Raw genomic sequence first — 19,025 nt, 5'->3', positions numbered from 1 at the left:
ATTGCACAAAAAAATCTGAAAAGCAGATACAGACAAAACAAGATCTTTATTATTTGGTCTGCTTTTTCTTTAAAGCAGGCAAGCAACATCCCTAGAGGCTTTTGGGGGAGGGTGATAATTATTCACTGGATTTAGTAACCATAAAGTAAATAAATGAGTATACCACATGGGTGCAAGTGTTTGATTTGCAAACCATTGTGTACACGCAGTTAACCTTACCCACTGCTTGCCTGCTAGACAGCCTTAGGGGTCGGTGTGATGCTGACCCCTTTACGACAAAGCCCATACATGTACAGGCTCACAACGCATTGTCCTTTATGGGTTTAAGTAAAAAACTGAGGACACTTCCAATGTATAATGCAGGACTGCCCTGCACAATAAGCTGGGCGTCTTTTATTAAATCTAAATAAAATAAATATAACCTAGACTGTTAATGTAGCTTAACAGTGGGTGATGGGCAGTGTTTCTTGTCAACAACACTAATGACTATGCTTGGAAGATTCTTTTCCTATGTCAATATAGTTTGTGGCAGCAGGTGTAAAGAATTTCCCCTACCTCTACCCGGGAGACTAAGATGTATTCATCACACACTGATTGGGTGTAGGTTCCAAGCATGAATTCATTTGAATATGCCAGACAGCCGGTTTGATTTTTTTGTTTATCCAGCAAATATGGTCTGTAGTTTACTATCTGACTGGCAAGAAAGGGGAGGACATTTCTTGGTTTTAGTCCGATGTTATACAGGGATCTGACACCAAAATTTTTGTGTGAATAAAGAGAACCACCAGTTAACACTTAAAACAAAAATGCAACACAGATATAGATTTAAAATGCCTTTTTCCCCAATCTGTTTAAAGAATAAACAGCAATATTTTATAACCCTGTTCCTTTAATTATCTTATTAAGGTGATATTGCAATTTACTGAGCTCCAAACACTATTCAGGAAAGCTTGCAATTAATTATGTGCAATGTTTTAAAACGTTCCTTAAGATTAATAAAACTACAGCCATTAATCCAGCTTTTCGTTGTTAATTGTTCTTAAGGGGAAAACAAACAGACAAATAAATGAAAAAGAAAGCACTTCTGAACTCATAATTGATGACATTTGGGTTTTTATAACAATTAGCCTATACCCCAATCTAGATGTTAAAGAGCAGATATGCAGCTGCAATAAGCGGATTTTGGAGCATCATAAAACATGAGTCAACCTGTAAATTATATTGTGACAATATTTTCTGGAATGCAACCGTCACAACATAAATCAGTTACATAAAAAAAAAAAAAAAACACATATTATTTCCCTATAAAAAAACTGAACCATCCCTGCACACATTTTTATAGGGGATTAGGGCTGACGTGTCATCCATTTTTTTCCCTTAACACATCTATTTCTTACATGTTGCTGACAACCTATAAAGTACTTGCCCTGTGTTATGCAAGATGTTATGAAGACATTCCATTAAAAATTAGCTGTTTCCAGCTACAATAGTCAATTACAATATTAACAACGTCGACGTATTGAAGGGGTTAATGTTGCACTCAGGGGCGTAACTGGAAAACACAGGTCCCATGTACGCAAATAGCCTAAACCCTCCCCCTAACTTCACCAGGCAACATGTCCCACAGTGCCACATTTGCCCCCAAGCAGCTTATCGGTGCCATCCTAACCCCCAAAAAAATCTGCCTGAACCATCATTGCTCTCAAACAGCCTGTCTGTGCTTTCTTCTTCTCTAGCAACATTCGTCCTGGCACAGATACATAAACATATTTACACATGCTAACACATACACTTACTCATACTCACTCATAACACAGACACTCCCCCTCACACTACTTATATATACACAAATATTCATGGTAACAGAAACACAAAGCGTACACATGCGTTGCAGCAACACCAGCTGAGCAAAGAAAGCAATCTGCGCTCATTCACACCTGGCACATCAATTTTTAATTGGATGCATTTCTGTGACAATTGTCATCAAGGGGTTAAATAACTGTTTTCAGTAATTTTTTATAAATACAAAACTATATCTGTGCTCTCAGTCGGTCCTGGGCCGTCACATGATATCATAGGCCACAGTGATATTAGGAACTCTGTATTTTCATATGCATCTTATTGACGACCAATGCGTTTTTCAAATGTACCTTTTAAATGCAGCTTTTGTCTCGGTTTAAAAAAATATATATATATATTGGAGGCGTGTCCAAAAATGGTTCTAAGTGACCTCTGAAAGCACTGGATTTCACGTGTATTCAAAAGTCTATGGTAACGAAAGTAGTAACAAAATTAAATGGAAACAAATATAACTTATCAAGCTTAAGCTAACAAAAATTTGCAGGTCTCAAGTACTCTTTAAAACAATATCAACAATGGTTAAACTCGTCCCCCCCCCCCAGATATTCTGCATCTCTGAAAAGGGTGTGTGTGGGGGGGGGTATTGCCCGCATATAGAAATAGCTTATATGGCTTCTGCTTTATGATTATTATTATAAAAAATTTTCTTAAGCATTCTTAGACTTCCCTAAACGCAACCTTCCTTAACACAATCCCAGTTGTCTGAGTTTCATACGTGCGTTAACCCTGAATGTTTAAATCTTATGATTTATCTGTAAAAACTTAGCCTGTTAACTATTTCCTTACCTAATGCTATTACCAAAAACAAAATGCAAGCACATCTTCTAAATCCAAAATGCTCTTACATGTGTATTGCTTTTATATTCCTAAACTAGCAAGGTCCCTTATAATATTACAGGTTTCCTTTTCTACTTTAGCAACAATAAGGGGATAATCTTTCCCTTATACTAATCCATAAAAATATAAAGCCAAGAATACAATGTAATAATTCAAAGATAAGACGTGTGTCATATACCCAATACTAAAACCTAAATATAGAGATGGGGCACTGTAATTTTATCAAACCCCATGAACAGAAAATCAAGTATTACTAGTATATATTATTGGTCTACTTTAACAATGAACGTCAACCTGGACAAATACATTCTAAACGACACCCAGAAACGTACTCACAATACTCACAATGCCGACAGCTGAACAAAGATACTCCATGCAAGTGCACCTTTTCAAGAGGTGTGTAATTAAGGATTTAGGTCTCACCATTTGCATCTTGTTCTTTTCCGACAGCCAATGCTGTAGCTTCAGAAGGCATTCGCCTTCATTATCATTGGCGTGCGTAAACAGTCTTTACAGGGTTATAAGGAGGGAGAGAGGGGGTCACCCTCTTTCTCTTCCTGAAACAGGTACAGCTCATGTTCAATGTGTTCTGGAGTCATTTGACCATATTGAAAGAGTTTTTGTATATTCCTTGCCAGCTATATAAATTCCAAATGTAGTTGCTGGCACTCGTGGGACTTGGTTTTAAATAATTTCACGAAACTCTGTGTTACAAGTCAACGTTTTACAAGTCAACGTTTTTATTTTTAGACTTTCATCAGGACATAACAGAGGAATAATGTGTTTAGCATTTATACTGTGTTTAATTAAGGAAATGAGAAGCAACGTTTACTAGCATTAACTAGATAGTCAGTGTAATATAAATATGTGCCGATAGGGAGATCTATGTGAGATGCCCCCATATAATTAGTGCATAGTCATATGATGCCTTATCAAAAGTCAAGGCTCGTATATATGTTAATTACTGTGAATTTTAATTTTAAACTCGGGGCAAAACATCAAAATAATTGACAGTATTAAGTGGCCGTATATTATTTAGTGATATAATTTAGCATAATAATTTATATTCCACATGGCAAGGACTATACAAAAAATCTTTCAATATGGTCAGCTGTATAATATATATATATTGTAACAAGGTGCGGGGTGTTGTTGTGGAAGGGTTATACATTCCCCCTCGATTTTGCAGGGTTTTATATGACATACAGGGCAGGCTGGTGCTCCACCCCGCAGTTTACATGCACCTGGACTGACCCAGGATCCAGGCCAGGAGTTTAAGCTGACTCCAATGCACTGGTCAGCTGCAAGTAATTAGCTGCACTGACTGCAAGATAACCTGACCTGTTGGACAGAGGGAGAGAGAGAGTTTGGTTGGAAGCAGCAGGGCTTGCTATGCACAAAAGAGACCATCAAAAAGGTTGGTGGGATTACGTTTTGTTTAGTTTTAGACCTTGAGTAGTGAGGGAGTTATATGTTAGTAAGCGCTCAGACGAGCTAGGCTTTTGTTTGTAGGGAATTTGTGTACTATGAAATGCTGTATATATCTGCATACGTGGACTACAAATAAATCGTGGTATTGGGAGGGGGAGGAGGCAGAGTGGTATATGGGAGGAGGCAGAGTGGTGTATTGGGAGGAGGGCAGATTGGTGTATGGGGAGGGGGAGGAGGGCAGATTGGTGTATGGCGAGGGGGGGAGGAGGCAGATTGGTGTATGGCGAGGGGGGAGAAGGCAGAGTGGTGTATGGGAGGGGGGAGGAGGCAGAGTGGTGTATGGGTGAGTTATAGTGGTGTATTATAATGAATTTCAGGGTAGCAGAGTGGTGTATGGGAGTATAATGAATTTCAGGGTGGTGCAGGGCATTTATGGGAGCGGAGTGGCATATAGGGGGTATAAGGCGTATCGATATTAGGCATATCAGGGGGGCATAAGACATATCTGGGGGTAAAAGGTATATCAGGGGGCTCAGTTGCATATCAATGGCATATTAGGAGTATAAGGCATATCGGGGGACAGTGGCATGTAGGGGGTATAAGGCATATCGATATTAGGCATATCAGGGGGGGGCATAAGACATATCTGAGGGTAAAAGTTATATCAGGGGGCTCAGTTGCATATCACTGGCATATAAGGAGTATAAGGCATAAATCTTCTCAAAAGTCAGGGGTCGTCTTATACGCCGGGTATACTTACTTACCGAGCTGGACTGGAGAATCACGATTCCCCACGAAGCCCCTAAACGTAGCGTATCTCTAGGGGAGGGGCGAGCAGAGAAGCCGCCTTCCCTGGGAGGGTCTTCCGGGCTGCGCCGAGGTAGGTGCAAGATCGTGATATGTGTGTGTAAAGGCAGGGGTGTGTGGTGAGGGCAGCGTATAAATGTGTATGTATGGACAGGCGTATGTTAGTATGCGTAGATAGAGATATATATATATATATATATATATATATATATATATATATACACAGAGACGGAAGTGAGAGACCGGCCGACAGTGAGGGGAATCCAGGTCCCCTGCAGCGTTGCGGGGGATCTGAATTCTAGTGTTATAATCCGATCTCTGTTTGAGATCGGATTATTATAAGGAGAGGAGTTTTTCAGAGCATTTGCTCTGAAAAAAACCTCTTTTTATAAATCGGTAAAAATTGATTCGATTAATCAATGATGAAATTCGTTGCCAACGATTTTCATAATCGATTATTATCGATTTTATTGATTAGTTGTTTCAGCCCTAAACCTCACTGTAACACATGAAAGACCACAACAGGGTGCCTGAGTGTAGCACAGACTGGCTTTTAAATCTGGCGCCACTCTCAAGCCCCACCTCCAAGTAACGTCATGGCCACGCCTCAAGCTGTACATCAACTCCCCGGGTCCTGCCTTGCAGCTAAGCCGCGCCCCTAGAGGAGTGACAGATGACCGGAGGACCGGCGCCTCGGGCATCCGTGCACCGCGAGCGGGGGGACGCCCGCAGCCCACGGAACCCGGGGTGATAGTATGCGACGGGACCCGCGGCGGTCACATTATGTTCCACTTGTCATAGGGGTTATAAATAAAGCTGCGGCCAAAGTCCTATCAACACTGATTTGTTTATTGCATGTTTATTTACCTGCAGGTAATTTGGGTGAGTTTTTTTCACCAGGTAAAGGCCTGAGCAGTCATGTACCATTCAAACTCCTGCATTCCAAAGACCGCTCGCCAAGGAATGCTTAAAATAAAGAAATCACGTTATTTCCATCTGTTAGTTGGATTGGAGGGCCAATCCTTGCATAGGACTTTTCAGAAAGGGGAAAGGTAGTGGCTTCAGTTATTAAAGAAACAATCTAGCCATCATATGCACTTAGCTTAGCGATCCATTTACTTTTTTGTGATGCCTCCCTTGCAAATGACTTCCGCAGATGCTGACATATGCATTTGCCTTTTAGAAGACCCACTCTTCTCTAATGACTGGTAAAACAGTGCCACCAATGCTAAATTCTTGCTTGGGATTTTTACGTCCCAAGTGCATTATTCAACATTTTTCAACGTTAAACTGCAGCTGCCACACTCTCGACCATTCTTCTAACATACTTAATTTATTTGCCATTTGAGTTGTTCCACCTGGAATGTCTACCCTGTTTGGGTCTTCTATAATACTACTAACAAAAATATTGAAAACTATGGGGATCAGTAACAAGTTCCTGTAAACATACACCATTAACTACAACCTTCTGCCTCCTGTCACTCACCCATTGCCTTATCTATTCAACTATTTTTACATCCAAAGACTGTAATTTATTTGTAAGTCTTATATGGGGGGGGGCAGTGTTGAATGCTTCCTCATTTTAAGTATGTTCATATTTCTTAAAACATCACTTCTTCTTATTCAATATATTTGCCAAATTCGCGGAGTACCACAGTGGTTTGCCTTTTCTTTTACTCTTGGTAACAACTTTAATGCAATGTTCTGCTGCCTTTAGCAGGACATCTCTTAAATAGCTCCATCTCTCCTGGACTCCATCTAAATATGCCCAGACCATCATGGTTTTGTCAGTCTTTTCTATTGTCTTAATTTTGTCTTGTATTTGTGACAATACTCTGGTTTAACATACGGTGTTTCCAGGGACATAACTAGAAACCACAACAACCTCCGCAGCTGCTGCCGGCACTTCTGCCGGAACTCTCAGGCAATCAGGAGAGTTGAGAAGTCTCTCCTGATTGGCTGAGACCTCCTTCACTCAGACACCTCAGACAAGGCATTGTCCCGGATTGTGGCTGCCCGAGAACCATTGAGGGACACGTGGTCACCCTGCCCCCAACATCACCAAACAGCTTGTGACTGCCACCTTTGCCCCAAACAGCTTGAGTGCCTTTGCTTATCAGTGCTATCCTAACCCCAAAAAAATCTGTCTGTACCATATCTGTCCCCAAATAGCTTACCTCTGCCCTCAAACAGCTTGTGTGTACCTTCTTTGCCCCTTGCCACCCCCTTTCAACATACACTCTGATGGAGTGGTCCTGGTCGGAAGGGCCCTTTCTGAACAACTTTGAACTGGTACAAGACGAGAGGAACAAGGGGTCGCAGGGCTAGTTACGCCACTGAGTGTTTCTGATGTCAGATCAAGCTAGTATCGTCCTTTAGTGCCCCAAGTCCAACTTGCTGTAGTAAACATTGGATTTACTGCCTGTAAATCATTCTGTGAAAAACAGGAACATCTGATCACCAATGCAAAACTTTTGTTATTTTTCCTATTTTAATTAACAAAAATACTACTTTGCTAGGTATTCCACAGACATCATAAACATGCCACATACAGAAAAATGGTGAGGAGTTTCCCTTTAAAGTTATTATTTATTTATTATTATTATTTATTGTTTTATATAGCGCCATCAAGTTCCGTAGCGCTGTACAATGGGTAGACAGGACATAACAAGTAGTATGTAACATAACAAATTGACTTACTGAGACAACTGGTGAGGAGGGACCTACTCAAACGAGCTTACAGTCTAGAGGGATTTAGGGTGTATTACACAATAGATAAAAGTGCTGCCGTTAAGGATGGACCAGCCACACTAGTAAAAGTATTGCAGGAGAAGTGGGAGATGCAGTCCACTTCACCAGCTGTCTCAGACCTCGTCACTGGCAGTAGTAGTTACGCAATTAACTAAAACATGAATACGTCAATGCCTACCTGATGATTTCAAACACCTCCAGACTTTGCTAATTACAAATAACATAACAATTTAGGTATGTTTACTCTTAGGCAGATATATATATATAATATAGAGAATACTTAATAGTAAGAGTACCTTGTCCTGCCTCAGAGGCACTGGCTGCTCATATCCCTTGCTTGCAGACGGTTGAGGTGGGTGAACCTCATCTCTATTGTATTATAGTGAGGAGGGGGAGGGATAATAGGTGTGGTATTCACATAGCTTTTTAGGTCCGCCTGCTTTAGCTTTACAAGTGTTTGTGTCATTTGGGCAGGTCTGGGCAATATATGGCTGCATAGAGCAAACAAGCAGCAGCTCAAAGAGATTTGCTTTACTTCTTTAATTGTTGTTAACCCCATAGTTTTTTGTGTTTTGACATTTACAGGTTAAACCTGTCAAGATTGTGACTGGTCTGTTAATGATTAGCAGTGAACACACCTAAAATAATTCAAAAAAGTCATTTATTTCAGAGACAGTTTAATGTCGCTGACACTTCCTCTAAAGGATGCATATTAAAGTACTCTGCAAACCAGAGTAATCCCTCTGCCCAACATATTGATCGCGTGCAGAATAGCTGGGAAGGGGGAAAGGGGGTTTGGCAAGGTGCAAGATTTTACCAAAACTTGGTATGTGAATGTCACGAACGCACCCTACTCCAAGCGTGCGCGTGGCTTGGTTCTGGTGGTAAAAGGGTTAAAATTCACTATCTGTCTGCCCTAGACTATAAAACCCACACAATATACTTTAACACAATAATTACGTGATTTCAAATTACCAATAAAATGGGGACATACTAAAACGAATGACAAAATGGAATGCCCATAGACTTTAATGGGGAGGAATGCCCATAGACTATAATGGGGAGGAATGCCCATAGACTATAATGGAAGGGAAAAGAATATTGATTTTGAAATAAAAGTTTAAGACATATCATTTAGATCTTTGGCACACATACTCCCCTAGCACAGACACAAGATCTAAAACTCAGATTATGTGGGATTTTAGCTGTTTTCTATGGAATGACAGGTGAATGACAGTTTTGAGTGAATGCCCATAGGATATAATGGGAGAAAAATCAAACTTGTTTCTTAGAGAAAACCCTCTGACATATCATATAGATCTTTGTCATGTATACTCCCCTAGTACAGTTATAGGTTCTAAACCTCATATTAAGTGGAATTATAGCTGTGTTATATGGAATGACAGGTGAATGGCAGTATTGATGGAATGCCCATAGGATATAATGGGAAAAAAATCAAACCTGTTTTTCAGATAAAACCCTCTGAAATATCATATAGATCTTTGGCACATATACTCCCCTAATACAGAGACTAAATCTAAAACTCATATTATGTGGGATTACAGCTGTTTTCTATGGAATGACAGGTGAATGACAGTTTTGAGTGAATGCCCATAGGATATAATGGGAGGAAAATAAAACTTGTATTTCAGACAAAAACCCTCTGACATATCATATAGATCTTTGGCACATATACTCCCCTAGTACAGACACAGGATCTAAAACTCATATTATGTGGGATTATAGCTGTTTTCTATGGAATGACGGGTGAATGACGGTAATGATGGAATGCCCATAGGATATAATGGGAGAAAAATCAAACTTGTTTTTTTAGAGAAAACCCTCTGACATATCATATAGATCTTTGTCATGTATACTCCCCTAGTACAGTTATAGGTTCCAAACCTCATATTAAGTGGAATTATAGCTGTTTTCTATGGAATGACAGGTGAATGACGTTATTGATGGAATGCCCATAGGATATAATGGGAGAAAAATCAAACCTGTTTTTCAGACAAAACCCTCAGACATATCATATAGATCTTTGTCATGTATACTCCCCTAGTACAGTTAGAGGTTCCAAACCTCATATTAAGTGGAATTATAGCTGTTTTCTATGGAATGACAGGTAAATGGCAGTATTGATGGAATGCCTATAGGATATAATGGGAAAAAAATCAAACCTGTTTTTCAGACAAAACCCTCTGAAATATCATATAGATCTTTGGCACATATACTCCCCTAGTACAGAGACAGGATCTAAAACTCATATTATGTGGGATTACAGCTGTTTTCTATGGAATGACAGGTGAATGACCGTTTTGAGTGAATGCCCATAGGGTATAATGGGAGAAAAATGAAACTTGTTTCTTAGAGAAAACCCTCTGACATATCATATAGATCTTTGGCACATATACTCTCCTAGTAAAGGTATAGGTTATAAACCTCATATTAAGTGGAATTATAGCTGTGTTCTATGGAATGACAGGTGAATGACAGTATTGATGGAATGCCCATAGGATATAATGGGAGAAAAATCAAACCTGTTTTTCAGACAAAACCCTCTGAAATATCATATCGATCTTTGGCACATATACTCCCCTAGTACAGAGACAGGATCTAAAACTCATATTATGTGGGATTATTGCTGTTTTCTATGGAATGACAGGTGAATGACAGTTTTGAGTGAATGCCCATAGGATATAATGGGAGAAAAATCAAACTTGTTTTTTTAGAGAAAACTCTCTGACATATCATATAGATCTTTGGCACATATACTGCCCTAGTACAGACACAGGATCTAAAACTCATATTATGTGGGATTATAGCTGTTTTCTATGGAATGACAGGTGAATGACGGTATTGATGGAATGCCCATAGGATATAATGGGAGAAAAATCAAACCTGTTTTTCAGACAAAACCCTCAGACATGTCATATAGGTCTTTGTCATGTATACTCCCCTAGTACATTTATAGGTTCCAAACCTCATATTAAGTGGAATTATAGCTGTTTTCTATGGAATGACAGGTATTGATGGAATGCCCATAGGATATAATGGGAGAAAAATCAAACCTGTTTTTCAGACAAAACCCTCTGAAATATCATATAGATCGTTGGCACACATACTCCTCTAGTACAGGTATAGGTTCTAAACCTCATATTAAGTGGAATTATAGCTGTGTTCTATGGAATGACAGGTGAATGGCAGTATTGATGGAATGCCCATAGGATATAATGGGAGAAAAATCAAACCTGTTTTTCAGACAAAACCCTCTGAAATATCATATAGATCTTTGGCACATATACTCCCCTAGTACAGAGACAGGATCTAAAACTCATATTATGTGGGATTATAGCTGTTTTCTATGGAATGACAGATGAATGACAGTTTTGAGTGAATGCTCATAGGATATAATGGGAGAAAAATCAAACTTGTTTTTTAGAGAAAACCCTCTGACATATCATATAGATCTTTGTCATGTATACTCCCCTAGTACAGTTATAGGTTCCAAACCTCATATTAAGTGGAATTATAGCTGTTTTCTATGGAATGACAGGTGAATGACAGTATTGATGGAATGCCCATAGGATATAATGGGAGAAAAATCAAACCTGTTTTTCAGACAAAACCCTCTGAAATATCATATAGATCTTTGGCACATATACTCCCCTAGTACAGAGACAGGATCTAAAACTCATATTATGTGGGATTACAGCTGTTTTCTTTGGAATGACAGGTGAATGACAGTTTTGAGTGAATACCCATAGGATATAATGGGAGAAAAATGAAACTTGTTTCTTAGAGAAAACCCTCTGACATATCATAAAGATCTTTGGCACATATACTCTCCTAGTACAGGTATAGGTTATAAACCTCATATTAAGTGGAATTATAGCTGTGTTCTATGGAATGACAGGTGAATGACAGTATTGATGGAATGCCCATAGGATATAATGGGAGAAAAATCAAACCTGTTTTTCAGCCAAAACCCTCAGACATATCATAAAGATCTTTGTCATGTATACTCCCCTAGTACAGTTATAGGTTCCAAACCTCATATTAAGTGAAATTATAGCTGTTTTCTATGGAATGACAGGTGAATGACGGTATTGATGGAATGCCCATAGGATATAATAGGAGAAAAATCAAACCTGTTTTTCAGACAAAACCCTCAGACATATCATATAGATCTTTGTCATGTATACTCCCCTAGTACAGTTATAGGTTCTAAACCTCATATTAAGTGGAATTATAGCTCTGTTATATGGAATGACAGGTGAATGACAGTTTTGAGTGAATGCTGATAGGATATTATGGGAGAAAAATCAAACTTGTTTTTTAGAGAAAACCCTCAGACATAGCATATAGATCTTTGTCATGTATACTCCTCTAGTACAGGTATAGGTTATAAACCTCATATTAAGTGGAATTATAGCTGTTTTCTATGGAATGACAGGTGAATATCAGTATTGATGGAATGCCCATAGGATATAATGGGAGAAAAATCAAACCTGTTTTTCAGACAAAACCCTCTGAAATATCATATAGATCTTTGTCATGTATACTCCCCTAGTACAGAGACAGGATCTAAAACTCATATTATGTGGGATTATATCTGTTTTCTATGGAATGACAGGTGAATGACAGTTTTGAGTGAATGCCCATAGGATATAATGGGAGAAAAATCAAACCTGTTTTTCAGACAAAACCCTCAGACATATCATATAGATCTTTGTCATGTATACTCCCCTAGTACAGGTATAGGTTATAAACCTCATATTAAGTGGAATTATAGCTGTTTTCTATGGAATGACAGCTGAATGACGGTATTGATGGAATGCCCATAGGATATAATGGGAGAAAAAATTTTTCAGACAAAACCCTCTGAAATATCATATAGATCTTTGTCATGTATACTCCCCTAGTACAGAGACAGGATCTAAAACTCATATTATATGGGATTATAGCTGTTTTCTATGGAATGACAGGTGAATGACAGTTTTGAGTGAATGCCCATAGGATATAATGGGAGAAAAATCAAACCTTTTTTTCAGACAAAACCCTCAGACATATCATATAGATCTTTGTCATGTATACTCCACTAGTACAGTTATAGGTTCCAAACCTCATATTAAGTGGAATTATAGCTGTTTTCTATGGAATGACAGGTGAATGACGGTATTGATGGAATGCCCATAGGATATAATGGGAGAAAAATCAAACCTGTTTTTCAGACAAAACCCTCTGTCATATCATATAGATCTTTGGCACATATACTGCCCTAGTACAGAGACAGGATCTAAAACTCATATTATGTGGGATTATAGCTGTTTTCTATGGAATGACAGGTGAATGATAGTTTTGAGTGAATGCCCATAGGATATAATGGGAGAAAAATCAAACTTGTTTTTTTAGAGAAAACCCTCACTGTAAGGGGCTTGCATTTTCTAAGTGACTTGCTTTCTGTAAGTGACCAGTTTGTGCACCACAGCAGCGGCAGAGAAGTGGTATTATAAGTATACCAACAGTGGGTTTGTATCTCAACCAGCAACAAGAGGGTTGAAGGGTTTGTGGTAAAAAAACAAAAAAAAACTGTGTGTTTTGCATTAACTGTTTGGTTTTTTTTTCTCTCCCATTTTCTATAGTGTAATTAGTTAAGGGTGGGGTTTATAATCAATTAACTGTGTTGCTCTGTATATAAGGAAGTGGTTAAACTCACAGAGCTTGCTCACTGTAAGGGGCTTGCATTTTCTAAGTGACTTGCTTTCTGTAAGTGACCAGTTTGTGCACCACAGCAGTTAGTGCAACACAAGAGTGCAAGAGCAAGGAGGGTAAGTGACATAAAGCAACTGTTTAAATTCTATACTCGCGTCCCTTTATAAAGAATGAGCAAGCTTGGAGATTTCACTCAGTGCACATCATGCCATATGTATGCATGCTTGGAACAGCAGTTCCTGGGTCCATATCGCTGTGGTAAGTGTGATCAATTGGTCTCTCTGGAAGCTGAGGTTGGTGCTCTTAAGAGGCACATTGAAACACTGAGAGAGATTGACAACCTTGAGAGGAGTCTGTTGCTCACTGAGCAAAGTTTAGATGGGGCCCCTAGCAATGAGGGAGGAGATCAGTCAGAAGGGAGTCAGGCACATAGCTGGGTGACAGTAAGACGTGGTTGCAGTGGGGAAGGGAAGAGGAAGAGGCAAGCCAGCCCAGAGTCTCTCCCTCCCAACAAATTTGCCCTTTTAAGTGAGCATGTTGGGGAGGCAGACTCAGAGGTAGGCTTTGCGGAAAAAGCTGTTCTCCCTAACAGCCGGGAGAGCAGCTCATCCAATGTGCAGGGGATCCGAAAGGAAGGAAAGCCCAGGCAGGTTGTGGTGGTAGGGGATTCAATAATCAGGAAAACAGACAGGGTAATCTGTAGCTCTGATCGCAGCAACCGAATGGTTTGCTGTCTCCCGGGTGCCCGGGTTCGGCATGTTGCGGACAGAGTGGATAGATTATTGGGAGGGGCTGGTGAGGATCCAGCTGTCTTGGTGCACATTGGCACCAATGACATAGTAAGAGGAAGATGGAGTGTCCTAAAAGATAATTTTAGGGACTTGGGTAGTAAGATTAAGAAAAGGACCTCCAAGGCAGTATTCTCAGAGATACTACCTGTGCCATGCGCTACACCAGAAAGGCAGCAGGAGATTAGGCAGCTAAATGCATGGCTGAAGTCTTGGTGTAAGAAGGAGGGCTTTGGGTTCTTAGAGCACTGGGCTGATTTTGCTTTGGGGTACAATCTCTATAGTCGTGATGGATTGCACCTAAATGCAAGAGGGTCCAATGTGCTTGGGGAGAGAATGGTTAGACGGTTGGAGGAGATTTTAAACTAGGAATGGGGGGGGGAGGGAATAAATACCGGGTTAGACAGTATAGAAAGGGAAGGCGATTTACTTAGTAACCAGGTGGGTGGATCTGGGGGCTTGGTCTATAAAGATAATAGGGAGAAGCATATGTTTTGCCCCCCAAAGCAAGGACAGAAAGTGATTGCAGCATCGGTGTTAAATGACAAGCTGAAGGTCATGTCTACAAATGCTCGCAGTTTAGGGAATAAGATCCATGAACTTGTAACAGTTGTGGCAACTGAGAATGTTGATATAGTGGCTGTTACTGAGACATGGTATAATGAGAAAAATGACTGGGACATATCAATACCGGGGTACTCTTTATATAGAAAAGATAGAAAGGGCAGGAAAGGGGGAGGGGTGGCCCTATATGTGAAAAATAACATAAAATCTAACTTAATACAAGTTGGTGAAGAGAACTTAGAGTCGGTTTGGGTTACAGTACAATTTGGCAAAAGTAAAGTAACTCGCATAGGTGTGATTTATAGACCCCCAGGACAAGTAGAAGAACTCGATAATCTACTAGTGGAGGAAATAGCTAAAATGACAGTGAAGGGGGATGTTATAATCATGGGTGACTTTAATCTCCCTGATGTGAACTGGAAAACGAAAGTAGCTGGTTGTACCAGGAGTGCGGATATTCTAAACTCCTTATTGGGATTATCTTTAAAACAGGTGGTTGAGGAACCAACTCGTAAGGAGGCCACATTGGATTTAGTGTTCACAAATGGAGATTTGTTAACAGATATTTCTGTAGGTGAAAGTTTGGGATCTAGTGATCATCAGTCTGTGTGGTTTAATATACAAACAGTGACTGAGTCACACCACACAAAAACAAAAGTTTTAGATTTTAGAAAAGCTGACTTTTCTAAAATGAGAAAATGTATAGAGGAGTCATTATCAGACTGGCACAATTTAAATGGTGTTCAGGAGAAATGGGATTTTGTAAAAGCTGTTTTATCGAAGATAACAGAAAATTGTATTAGGTTGGTCAGTAAGAGTAAAAAATTAAGGAAACCGCTGTGGTACTCTGCAGAAGTGGCCAAAATCGTGAAAGACAAGAAGTTAGCCTTTAGTAGATACAAAAATACCCAAAGTGAGGAAGATAGACAGATATATAAAATTAGGCAGAAAGAGGCAAAGAAAGTTATAAAAACTGCCAAATCACAGGCAGAAGAGCGAATTGCCCTATCAGTAAAAAATGGAGATAAAACATTTTTTAGATATATAAATGTGAAAAGGAAAGTTAAACAAGGATTAGTTAGACTAAAAACAAAAGGCATATATGTAGAAGAGGATAAAGGTTTAGCTGACTGCCTCAATGAATATTTCTGTTCAGTTTTTACAGATGAGAATGATGGAATGGGACCTCAGTTGGGAAAAAAGACTGAATCATTTGAAATATGTGAGTTTATCGAGGCGGAGGTTTTACTTCAGTTGTCTAAGGTAAAGACAAATAAGTCGATGGGGCCTGATGGGATACACCCCAAGTTATTAAAAGAGCTTGGGGGTGTACTAGCAAAACCGTTAACTGATATATTTAACGAATCATTGGTAACGGGAGTTGTCCCTGGGGATTGGAAAGTAGCGAATGTTGTGCCTATACACAAAAAAGGCAGTAGGGAGGAGTCGGGCAACTACAGGCCAGTTAGTCTTACATCTGTAGTGGGAAAATTAATGGAAACAATGTTAAAGGAAAGAATTGTTGAACATCTGAAGTCACATGGCTTTCAAGATCAAAAACAACATGGGTTTTCCTCAGGAAGATCTTGCCAAACAAATCTTATTGATTTTTTTGATTGGGTGACTAAAGTAATTGATCAAGGTGGTGCAGTAGACATTGCGTATCTGGATTTCAGTAAGGCCTTTGACACTGTCCCACATAGAAGACTTATAAATAAACTGCAATCTCTGGGTTTAGATCCCAATGTTGTTGAATGGATTAAGGAGTGGCTGAGTGACAGAAAACAGAGGGTTGTAGTCAATGGCGTATATTCAGAACAAGGTCTTGTTACCAGTGGGATACCTCAGGGATCTGTACTTGGACCCATTCTCTTTAATATTTTCATTAGTGATATTGCAGATGGTGTTGATGGAAAGGTATGTTTATTTGCCGAACGACACAAAAATTTGCAACAGGGTTGATGTTCCTGGAGGAAGAAGCCAAATGGCAAACGATCTAGGTAAGCTGGAAAAATGGTCAGAGCTGTGGCAATTGGCATTTAACGTGGATAAATGCAAAGTAATGCACCTGGGGCATAAAAACCCAAGGGCAGAGTATAGACTATTTGGTACTGTCCTAACCTCAACGTGTGAGGAAAGGGATTTAGGGGTAATTATTTCTGAGGATTTAAAGGTAGGTAGACAATGCAGTAGAGCAGCAGGTAATGCTAGCAGAATGCTTGGTTGTATAGGGAGAGGTATTAGCAGTAGGAAGAGGGAAGTGCTCATGCCGCTGTACAGATCACTGGTGAGACCTCACTTGGAGTATTGTGTACAGTACTGGAGACCATATCTCCAGAAGGATATAGATATGTTGGAGAAAGTGCAGAGAAGGGCTACTAAAATGGTTTATGGATTACAAAATAAACCTTACCAGGACAGGTTAAAGGATCTTAACCTATATAGCCTGGAAAAAAGACGGGACAGGGGGGATATGATAGAAACATTTAAATACTTAAAGGGAATCAACAAAGTAAAGGAAGAAAGTTTATTTAAAAGAAGAAATAAAACCGCAACAAGAGGACACAAGCATAAACTAGAGGGGCAAAGGTTTAATGGTAACATCAGAAAATATTACTTTACGGAAAGGGTAGTGGACGCATGGAATAGCCTCCCAGTGGAAGTGGTAGATGTTAATACAGTAAAGTCATTTAAGCAAGCATGGGATAGGCATAATGCCAAGCTAGATATAGGATAAGGGCAAGTACTAAAGGAGAGTACTCAGAGGTTGGGCAGACTGGATGGGCCTTCTGGCTCTTATCTGCCGTCGCTTTCTATGTTTCTATATCATATAGATCTTTGTCATGTATACTCCCCTAGTACAGTTATAGGTTCCAAACCTCATATTAAGAGGAATTATAGCTGTTTTCTATGGAATGACAGGTGATTGACGGTATTGATGGAATGCCCATAGGATATAATGGGAGAAAAATCAAACTTGTTTTTCAGACAAAACCCTCAGACATGTCATATAGATCTTTGTCATGTATACTCCCCTAGTACAGTTATAGGTTCCAAACCTCATATTAAGTGAAATTATAGCTGTTTTCTATGGAATGACAGGTGAATGACGGTATTGATGGAATGCCCATAGGATATAATGGGAGAAAAATTAAACCTGTTTTTCAGACAAAACCCTCAGACATATCATATAGATCTTTGTCATGTATACTCCCCTAGTACAGTTATAGGTTCCAGACCTCATATTAAGTGGAATTATAGCTGTGTTATATGGAATGACAGGTGAATGACAGTATTGATGGAATGCCCATAGGATATAATGGGAGAAAAATCAAACCTGTTTTTCAGAGAAATATATTTTTGTCATGTATACTCCCCTAGTACAGTTATGCAGATAGCAGATAAGCAGTACTGCGACGAAGGGCAGGGCAATACACGTTACAGTAAGACTTCAGTTTACGGAAAGCTCAGTAGAAGCAGTGTACAATCGCATTTCCAGACATGGTACATATGGTTAGCACATTAATGGAAACAGCCTGGGGAAATTGGGGAGAGGAGTGGTGGGGGTGGGGGAGGAGTAAAGGGGGCCAAGGGAAATGGGGCTAGTCTTCAGCCTCTAGACTGTCTTTGAGAGAGTAGTCTCTCAGCAGGCTGTGGAAAAGCCTGCGGCAGTCACGGACAGTGACCTGCTCCCTCCTCAACACCAGGCGATTCCTGGCAAACCATAGACCGCCCTTTACACGGCACATGAGACGCCAAGCATCGTTGGTGGCGCTCTCTGTGTGTGTTCCTGGAAAAAGTCCATAAAGTATAGAGTGGTAGGGCAGGTACTTTATCTAGAGTCCTCGAGTTCCAGCTCCAGGGCTCTGAACAAAGCCTGTGCAAATGGGCACTCCCAGAACAAGTGAAGGGAAGTCTCTTCCTCCACAATGCACTGTGGGCAGTGTCTATATCTGCACAGATCCCTGGCATACATAAATGTCCTTAGGAGGAGGCCTCCCTGAATGCAATGTCTTTATGCCTGTTGGTTAGCCTGCTCGACGCCACGTTAGCCCAAACAGTCCTGACTGTGGCATCGGGGAGCCCTGGCATGTTCTCGATAGTGTCGTTGGCTCTGATGAGTTTGTGGATCACACGGGGCGACCACAGGTCTGGTTTAACTCCCTCCAGTTGGTGCTCCCTTACAAATTTGCCCACGTCCGAGTAGAACCAGGGCATAGTCTAATTGTAAGGGACGGAGCTGTCCCACTTTTCCCACTTGAGCTGCCT

At 40.0% G+C, this 19,025-nt stretch overlaps 1 long non-coding RNA gene across 1 annotated transcript; it reads left to right on the top strand.

Moving 5' to 3' along the window:
- The first annotated feature begins 15,207 nt into the window (after positions 1 to 15,207).
- LOC128473535 (uncharacterized) lies at positions 15,208 to 15,590 on the top strand. The gene is made up of 2 exons (XR_008346285.1): positions 15,208 to 15,391; positions 15,433 to 15,590. It is a non-coding gene; the product is annotated as an uncharacterized LOC128473535 (long non-coding RNA).
- The last annotated feature ends 3,435 nt before the right edge of the window (positions 15,591 to 19,025 follow it).

Source organism: Spea bombifrons, chromosome 2, assembly GCF_027358695.1.
Source record: "Spea bombifrons isolate aSpeBom1 chromosome 2, aSpeBom1.2.pri, whole genome shotgun sequence".
Taxonomy (NCBI): domain Eukaryota; kingdom Metazoa; phylum Chordata; class Amphibia; order Anura; family Pelobatidae; genus Spea; species Spea bombifrons.
Note: the sequence above shows the minus strand (reverse complement) of the source record. Positions and strands in the feature narration are given on the sequence as shown.